This window comes from Arachis hypogaea, chromosome 19 (genome assembly GCF_003086295.3).
Source record: "Arachis hypogaea cultivar Tifrunner chromosome 19, arahy.Tifrunner.gnm2.J5K5, whole genome shotgun sequence".
NCBI classification, from domain to species: domain Eukaryota; kingdom Viridiplantae; phylum Streptophyta; class Magnoliopsida; order Fabales; family Fabaceae; genus Arachis; species Arachis hypogaea.
In genome coordinates, this window is record NC_092054.1 from 105,590,358 (window position 1) to 105,600,682 (window position 10,325).

General features: G+C 36.9%; 1 non-coding gene across 1 annotated transcript; it reads right to left on the reverse strand.

Moving 5' to 3' along the window:
• Positions 1 to 2,159: 2,159 nt before the first annotated feature.
• LOC112780735 (small nucleolar RNA R71) lies at positions 2,160 to 2,267 on the reverse strand. The gene has a single exon (XR_003191551.1). It is a non-coding gene; the product is annotated as a small nucleolar RNA R71 (small nucleolar RNA).
• Between the last annotated feature and the right edge of the window lie 8,058 nt (positions 2,268 to 10,325).

Below are 10,325 nucleotides of genomic sequence, written 5' to 3' on the forward strand. Positions count from 1 at the left end.
GAGAAGAGCTTCTTTGTCTTTCTTAGCCAATTGGCTGTTGAATGCAAGGAATGTCAGGCGTGTCATGTCTGAGTTACATACTAAAGCTTGGCTGGCTATTAAGCCATGCCTGACCCTTTGATTGGAGCTTTAGAGCATAAGATTCCTGGAATTCATATTAAAAATTTTGAATCCTTATTTTTCTTTTTTTCTAAATAATTTTCGAAAAATATAAGTTAAAAATCTAAAAAAAAATCATAAAATCATAAAAATAAAAAAATATTCTTGTTTCTTGTTTGAGTCTTGAGTCACATTATAAGTTTGGTGTCACTTGCATATGCATCTTGCATTTTTCGAAAATATCATGCATTCATAGTGTTCTTCATGATCTTCAAGTTGTTCTTGGTAAGTCTTCTTGTTTGATCTTGATTTTTTGTTTTGTGTCTTTTCATGTTTATCATATGCATTCTTGAATTCTTAGTGTCTAAGCATTAAAGAATTCTAAGTTTGGTGCCTTGCATGTTTTCTTTGCATTAAAAATTTTTCAAAAATATGTTCTTGATGTTCATCATAACATTCAAAGTGTTCTTGGTGTTCATCTTGACATTCATAGCATTCTTGCATGCATCACATGTTTTGATCTAAAAATTTCATGCATTGCATTTTTTTTTTGTGTTTTTCTCTCTCATCATAAAAATTCAAAAATAAAAAAAATTATCTTTCCATGTTTCTCTCATCAAATTCGAAAATTTGAATTGACTTTTTCAAAAATTTTTAAAAATCAAGTTGTTGCCAATGAGTCAAATCAAATTTTCAATTTGAAAATCTTATCTTTTTCAAAATCTTTTTCAAAAATCAAATCTTTTTCAAAATTATTAGTTATTTTCGAAAATTTCAAAAATATTTTTCAAAAATCTTTTTCTTATTTTTATACCAAATTTTCGAAAATAACATAATCAATTAATGTTTTGATTCAAAAATTTGAAGTTTGTTACTTGCTTGTTAAGAAAGATTCAAACTTTGAGTTCTAGAATTATATCTTGTGATTTCTTATGAATCAAGTCATTAATTGAGATTTTAAAAAAAAAAATCAAATCTTTTTCAAAACTAACTCCAATCATATCTTTTCAAAAATATCTTCTTATCTTATCTTTTTCAAAAATATCTTTTCAAAATATCTTCTCTAACCTCCTAACTTCTTATCTTTTCAAAATTTGTTTCAACTAACTAACTAACCTTTTGTTTGTTTCTTTACTTTTTCAAAACCACCTAACTAACTCTCTCTCTCTCATTTTTTCGAAAATATCTCTCCCCTTTTTCAAAATTTCTTTTTAATTTATTAATTATTTTAATTTAAAAAAAAATTCGAAAAAAATACTAAACTTTTTCAAAAACTATTTTCAAAAATCACTAACTCCTTTTCAAAAATAAATTTCGAAAATTCCCTCCTTCTCTCCCATCTCATTCTATTTATTCATTCATATCCTAACATCTCATCTCACATTCCAATCCTCACAGTTGTGTTTCTTCCTTTACATCACATCCTTTATCTCCCCCTCTTCTTCTACTTACAAAGGGATCCCTATACTGTGGTATAAAGGATTTCTATTATTATTATCATTTTTCTGGCCATTCTTCCTTGTCATATGAGCAGGAGCAAGGATAAGAACATTCTTGTGGAAGCAGATCCAGAACCTGAAAGGACTCTGAAGAGAAAATTAAGAGAAGCTAAAATACAACAATCCAGAGATAACCTTTCAGAAATTTTCGAACAGGCAGAGGAGATGGCAGGCGAAAATAATAATAATGAAAGGAGGATGCTTGGTGACTTTACTGCACCTAATTCCAAATTACATGGAAGAAGCATCTCCATTCCTGCCATTGGAGCAAACAACTTTGAGCTGAAACCTCAGTTAGTTTCTCTGATGCAGCAGAACTGCAAGTTTCATGGACTTCCATCTGAAGATCCTTTTCAGTTCTTGACTGAATTCTTGCAGATATGTGATACTGTTAAGACTAATGGAATAGATCCTGAAGTCTACAGGCTCATGCTTTTCCCTTTTGCTGTAAGAGACAGAGCTAGATTATGGTTGGATTCTCAACCTAAAGACAGCCTGAACTCTTGGGATAAGCTGGTCATGGCTTTCTTAGCCAAGTACTTTCCTCCTCAAAAGCTGAGCAAGCTTAGAGCTGATGTTCAAACCTTCAGACAGAAAGAAGGTGAATCCCTCTATGAAGCTTGGGAAAGATACAAACAGTTGACCAAAAAGTGTCCTTCTGACATGCTTTCAGAATGGACCATCCTGGATATATTCTATGATGGTTTATCTGAGCTATCAAAGATGTCACTGGACACTTCTGCAGGTGGATCCATTCACCTAAGGAAAACGCCTGCAGAAGCTCAAGAACTCATTGACATGGTTGCTAATAACCAGTTCATGTACACTTCTGAAAGGAATCCTGTGAGTAATGGGACGCCTATGAAGAAGGGAGTTCTTGAAGTTGATACTCTGAATGCCATATTGGCTCAGAACAAAATATTGACTCAGCAAGTCAATATGATTTCTCAGAGTCTGCATGGAATGCAAGCTGCATCCAACAGTACTCAAGAGGCATCTTCTGAAGAAAAAGCCTATGATCCTGAGAACCCTGCAATAGCAGAGGTTAATTACTTAGGTGAACCTTATGGAAACACCTATAACTCAACATGGAGAAATCATCCAAATTTCTCATGGAATGATCAAAAGCCTCAACAAGGCTTTAATAATGGTGGAAGAAACAGGTTTAGCAATAGCAAGCCTTTTCTATCATCAACTCAGCAACAGACAGAGAACTCAGAACAAAATGCTTCTAATTTAGCAAATCTAGTCTCTGATCTATCTAAGGCCACTGTAAGTTTCATGAATGAAACAAGGTCTTCCATTAGAAATCTGGAAGCACAAGTGGGCCAGCTGAGTAAAAGGATCACTGAAATCCCTCCTAGTACTCTCCCAAGCAATACAGAAGAGAACCCAAAAGGAGAGTGCAAGGCCATTGACATAAGCGCCATGGCCGAACCTGTGAGGAGAGGAGAGGACGTGAATCCCAAGGAGGAAGACCCCCTGGGACGTCCAGTGGTCAATAAGGAGCTTCCCTCTGAGGAACCAAAGGACTCTGAGGCTCATCTAGAGACCATAGAGATTCCATTGAACCTCCTTATGCCCTTCATGAGCTCTGATGAGTATTCCTCTTCTGAAGAGAATGAGGATGTCACTGAAGAGCAAACTGCCAAGTTTCTTGGTGCAATCATGAAGCTGAATGCCAAATTGTTTGGCATTGATGCTTGGGAAGTTGAACCTCCCTTGTTCATCAATGAACTAAGTGATCTGGATCAACTGACATTGCCTCAGAAGAGACAGGATCCTGGAAAGTTCATAATACCCTGTACCATAGGCACCATGATCTTTAAGGCTCTGTGTGACCTTGGTTCAGGAATAAACCTCATGCCCCTCTCTGTAATAGAGAAACTGGGAATCTATGGGGTGCAAGCTGCTAAAATCTCACTGGAGATGGCAGACAGCTCAAGAAAATAGGCTTATGGACAAGTAGAAGATGTATTAGTAAAGGTTGAGGGCCTTTACATACCTACTGATTTCATAGTCCTGGATACTGGAAAGGAAGAGGATGAATCCATCATCCTAGGAAGACCTTTCCTGGCCACAGCAAGAGTTGTGATTGATGTTGACAGAGGTGAAATATTCCTTCAATGGAATGAGAAGTCCTTTGTGTTTAAAACTCAAGGATCTCCCTCTGCAACCATGGAGAGGAAGCAGAAAAAGCTTCTCTCCAAGCAGAGTCAACCAGAGCCCCCACAGTCAAACTCTAAGTTTGGTGTTGGGAGGCCACAACCAAACTCTAAGTTTGGTGTTGAACTCCCATATCCAAACTCTAAGTTTGGTGTTGGAGAGTCTCAACAAAGCTCTGCACATCTGTGAGGCTCCATGAGAGCCCACTGTCAAGCTATTGACATTAAAGAAGCGCTTGTTGGGAGGCAACCCAATGTTTATTTATCTAACCCTATCATTCTTGTTTTTCATGTTTTCTTAGGTTCATGATCATGTGGAGTCACAAAATAAATATAAAAATTGAAAACGGAATCAAAAACAGTAGAAGAAAAATCACACCCTAGAGGAGCATCTGTCTGGCGTTCAAACGCCAGAACAGGGCATAGTTCTGGCGCTGAACGCCCAGAATGGGAGCATCCTGGCGCTGAACGCCCAGAACAAGCATGGTTATGGCGTTCAACGCCAGAAATGGCAGCAAATGGGCGTTGAACGCCCAAAATAGGCACCAACCTGGCGCTGAACGCCCAGAGTTGTATGCAAGGGCATTTTGCATGCCTAAATTGGTGCAGGGATGTAAATGCCTTGACACCTCAAGATCTGTCGACCTCACAGGATCACTTCAGGATCTGTGGACCCCACAGGATCCCCACCTTACCTCCTCATAATCCTAGTTTTTTTTCTTTCCACATCTTCTTCTTCATCTATTCTTTCTTCTTTTGCTCGAGGGCGAGCAACATTCTAAGTTTGGTGTGGTAAAACAATTATGTAAAGGATCTATAGTTCAGTGGTAGACCATGTGGCTGCAAATCAAGAGATCCCTGAGATACCTCAAGGGATACATTTTCTTCCACACAATTATTGGAAGCAACTAAGGGTGGAACATCAAGAGCACTCCATCATCCTTCATGAAATCAGAGAAGATCTAAAAGCAATGAAGGAGGAGCAACAAAGACAAGGAAGAGACATAGAAGAGCTCAAGGACATCACTAAGGTGGACTCATTCCTTGTTCTTACTTTCTCTGTTTTTCATTTTCTATGTTATGTGCTTATCTATGTTTGTGTCTTCATTACATGATCATTAGTAGTAGTAACTATGTCTTAAAGTTATAAATGTCCTATGAATCCATCACCTCTCTTAAAAAAAAAATGTGTTTTAAATCAAATGAACAAGAAGTACATGAGTTTTGAATTTATCCTTGAACTTAGTTTAATTATATTGATGTGGTGACAATGCTTCTTGTTTTCTGAATGTATGCTTGAACAGTGCATATGTCTTTTGAAGTTGTTGTTTAAGAATGTTAAATATGTTGGCTCTTGAAAGAATGATGACTAGGAGACATGTTATTTGATAATCTGAAAAATCATAAAAATGATTCTTGAAGCAAGAAAAAGCAGCAAAGAACAAAGCTTGCAGAAAAAAAAAAAATAGGCGAAAAAAAAAATATAGAAAGAAAGCAGAAAAAGCCAAAAGCTCTTAAAACCAAGAGGCAAGAGCAAAAAGCCAATAACCCTTAAAACCAAAAGGCAAGGGCAAATAAAAAGGATCCCAAGGCTTTGAGCATCAGTGGATAGGAGGGCCTAAAGGAATAAAATTCTGGTCTAAGCGGCTAAACCAAGCTGTCCCTAACCATGTGCTTGTGGCGTGTAGGTGTCAAGTGAAAACTTGAGACTGAGCGGTTAAAGTCAAGGTCCAAAGCAAAAACAAAGAGTGTGCTTAAGAACCCTGGACACCTCTAATTGGGGACTTTAGCAAAGCTGAGTCACAATCTGAAAAGGTTCACCCAATTATGTGTCTGTGGCATTTATGTATCCGGTGGTAATACTGGAAAACAAAATGCTTAGGGCCACGGCCAAGACTCATAAAGAAGCTGTGTTCAAGAATCATCATACTGAACTAAGAGAGTCAATAACACTATTCGAAATCTGAAGTTCCTATAGATGCCAATCATTCTGAACCTCAATGGATAAAGTGAGATGCCAAAACTATTCAAGAGGCAAAAAGCTATAAGTCCCGCTCATATGATTGAAGCTCTGTTTCATTGATAGTTTGGAATTTATAGTATATTCTATTCTTTTTATCCTATTTTGATTTTCAGTTGCTTGGGGACAAGCAACAATTTAAGTTTGGTGTTGTGATGAGCGGATAATTTATACGCTTTTTGACATTGTTTTTAGTATGTTTTTAGTAGGATCTAGTTACTTTTAGGGATGTTTTTAATAGATTTTATGCTAAATTCACATTTCTGGACTTTACTATGAGTTTGTGTGTTTTTCTATGATTTCAGGTATTTTCTGGCTGAAATTGAGGGACTTGAGCAGAAATCAGATTCAGAGGTTGAAGAAGGACTGCTGATGCTGTTGGATTCTGACCTCCCTGCACTCAAAGTGGATTTTCTGGAGCTACAGAACTCGAAATGGCGCGCTTCCGATTGCGTTGGAAAGTAGACATCCAGGGCTTTCCAGAAATGTATAATAGTCCATACTTTGGCCAAGAATTGACGACGTAAACTGGCGTTCAATGCCAGCCTTCTGCCCAAATCTGGCGTCCAGCGCCAGAAAAGGATCCAAAACCAGAGTTGAACGCCCAAACTGGCACAAAAACTGGCGTTCAACTCCACAAATGGCCTCTGCACGTGCAACACTTAAAGCCCAGCCCAAGCACACACCAAGTGGGCCCCGGAAGTGGATTTATGCATCAATTACTTACTCATGTAAACCCTAGTGACTAGTTTATTATAAATAGGACCTCTTACTATTGTATTTGACATCTTTGGACGCCTAGTTCTTAGATCAGAGGGGCTGGCCATCTCGGCCATGCCTGGACCTTCACTTATGTATTTTCAACGGTAGAGTTTCTACACTCCATAGATTAAGGTGTGGAGCTCTGCTGTTCCTCAAAGATTAATGCAAAGTACTACTGTTTTCTATTCAATTCATCTTATTTCGCTTCTAAGATATCCATTCGCACCCAAGAACGTGATGAAGGTGATGATTATGTGACGCTCATCATCCTTCTCCCCTATGAACGCGTGCCTGACAAACACTTCCGTTCTACATGAAATAAAGCTAGAATGAATATCTCTTAGATCTCCTAACCAGAATCTTCGTGGCGTAAGCTAGAATGATGGCGGCATTCAAGAGAATCCGGAAGGTCTAAACCTTGTCTGTGGTATTCTGAGTAGGATTCAATGATTGAATGACTGTGACGAGCTTCAAACTCGCGATTGTTGGGCGTTAGTGACAGACGCAAAAGGAGGGTGAATCCTATTCCAGCATGATCGAGAACCGACAGATGAATAGCCGTGCCGTGACAGGGTGCGTGAGCATATGATTCACTGAGAGGAGGGGATGTAGCCACTGACAACGGTGATGCCCTTGCATACAGCCAGCCATGGAAAGGAGTGAGACTGATTGGATGAAGATAGCAGGAAAGCAGAGGTTCAGAGGAACGGAAAGCATCTTCATTCGCTTATCTGAAATCCCTGCCAATGAATCTACATAAGTATCTCTATCCCTTTTATTGTTTATTTTAATCTAATAAAGTATCATGTTTAAATCCGCCTGACTGAGATTTACAAGGTGACCATAGCTTGCTTCAAGCCAACAATCTCTGTGGGATCGACCCTTACTCGCGTAAGGTTTATTACTTGGACGACCCAGTACACTTGCTGGTTGGTTGAACGGAGTTGTGATCACACGTGCCATTACCAGGGATTATTAAGATCCCAATTCATTACACCATGATCTCTTTGGGGTATTTTTGATTTCATACAAATACAAAGAGACTAACTTTGAGGATCACAATTTCGTCCACCAACAACCAATCTAATTTAATTAAATTCATTAAAAATATTTAAAATCATTGCTTCTCTATTTGAGTCAATCAAAGTAAAATTTAAACCAAAACCAAATCACATAAATCAAAACCAAATTATTTAAACCAAAACCAAATTATGTAAACCAAATATTCCGAACCAATTTCAAAACCAAGTCATTTAAACCAAAACCAATTTTAGTTTCATTCTCAAATTTAAAATATTTCCAAAGGCTCGGAGATCATCCCGTTTTGCTAAATCAAAATTCAAATTCTTCAACTTTTCCAAAACATTGCAAAACGGAATTATTCAATCAAAAACCAATTACTTTTAAAATTCACTAAAATTCCTCCAAATGTAATTTCTTAATCAAACTCAAAACATAAGTATTTTCTCAATAATTTAAACTCAAACATAATTCATTATTTTCCTAAGTAAATCAAAATCAAATAAAACAATTCTTCAATCCAAATTAACCCAAATAAAACTTCCCAAAGTTCTCATAAAAAGTTTGGCAGCACCTCCCCTAAAACTCGGACTTTGCCACCCTTCTTGGGTTCCATCCAAACCATTTCTCAAACTCTTTTCAAATCATTTCCAAATCTTAATTCATTACCAGCAAAATCAAATGAGTTCTAGTCAATCACAATTTAATCCAACTTCAACATAATCAATTAAAAATCATAATTTTTAGCCACTACAACGAATCAATAATTCAATCAAACAAACGAGTAGAGTCATCTAAAATAATTCAATTCAATTCATAAGACTAACGAAAATCATAAAAATACATTTTTCGCATTAATATCAACTTGTAGCAATTCTTGATAGTAATCTGAGTTTAAGAAATCACCCTTACCTCAATTCTTGATATGTAACAACCCTAGTTTTTGAAAATCAAATAATTAGTTTTTTGTGATTTATTTGAGAAAATTATTTTACTAAAGGTAATTAAATAGAGTTTCATGATAATTGAATTTTAAATTAATTAGAATTTTTATATAATCTTTATTGAATATTTGATATAATTGAAATTATAATTTTAGTAATTGAAAAATAAGAAAGAATTATACCGTTCAATTTAAGTGATTTTTATTATGAATGAATTATGTTATATTTTATTAATTTGTACTCTTGGAGATTAATTTATTAGAAATGATTAGTTTGATTTTATAAATGCTTTATGTTTAAGTCAGTTAATATTTATGCACAATTTTTATTATAATTAGTTATTTATAAATTGAAATTAAAGTTTTGGTAATAGAAAAATAATGAAAAGTGATATCATTTAATTTGAATAATTAATATTTTTAGTTTAAACTACATTTTATAAAATGTGATTAATATGTTCATTTTATAATGTAAATTAGAAATAATTGATTGAACTTAGCAATATGTTGATAAATAATGTTCCTAAATATTTTTAATAGAGTATATTTGATTTTAAAATTACTCTACCCTCTAATTTTATCAAAATATCTATTCATATCTATCCATATTCTTTTATAAAATCCCTAATTTCTAAACCTAATTCCCAAATTAAATCAGAAACCCTAATTCCAAAATTTGGAAACCTAACCCTAATTTTCCCCTTTCCCCAGCCCTGAAGCAAGCAGCCCCAACCCCCTTTTCTTCCTAAACACAAAACAGAGAAAGAAACACAGAGATGGAGAGGAGGAAGAGAAAGAGAAGGGCGTGGCACCGCCGGCTGGGTACCGCCGCCGTCCATCTCGTCGTTGCGCCGTGCACGTCGAGCCCGTCCCGCCGCTGACGTTGCCAAAAGGAGAGCGACCACCATGAGGAGCCACTGCCGTCCTTACTCGTCATCTCTCTTGGAGCCGTCGCCGTCGAGGACCAGCGGAGAGAGAGAATGCGTGACGTTCAGGAAGGAGGACGCTAGTCAGTGACGCAAGGAGGAGTGCGACCCATTGCGTGAAGTTGTGCCGCCGTGCCTTCCATCGCTGTCGTGCCTTGGTGCCGTTGAAGGAGCCGTCGCTGAAGGAGGAGTGTTCGCTGGATGCTACTATCACCAACATCGCGGAATACACGCAGAGTAGAGGAAGAAAGGATCTTCACCGCGCCAGGTTGTCGTGCTGTGATCAGAAGCTGTTGCCGTCAGAAAGCCCATCTGCGGTGCGAGAGAGAGTTCACGAAGGTTGGAACCATTGTCCTTTGCTCAGCCACTTTTTCTGCTACTGCTTACGTTGGTTCAGCCATTACCGCCACTGGAGCTGCCCGGAAACCCTGTTGCTATTGCTCCGTTATTTTATTGTAAGCTATCTGTAGTTCCAATTCTATTGAACTCATTTCCATTTCCGACTCCATTGAATTTGAACTCTCTATTTTGTTGCCACCATGATTACTACTGCGAGACTGAAGACTGATTAGAAATAATGCTGCTGCCGTTGATCGGAGATGCCAAACTGTTGCTGCTACTACTTTGAGATAATATGGCTGCTATTAAGGTTGTTGTTGATGAGTGCAGCATTCCCAATTTCTATGGATTTCGACACTTTGAGGTAGGTGATTTATTTTTAAAGATAAACGTTTTTAATTTAGAATTCCTACAAAGTTATTTGGATAAATGCAAATGGTTAACAATGGTTAAGAATTTCTTAATTGATATGAATGACTTAAAATGTATTTGAAATTTGTTAGTTGTTGTGATTATTCTAAGCTGTGATTGAATTTATATGCTATTGTGAAT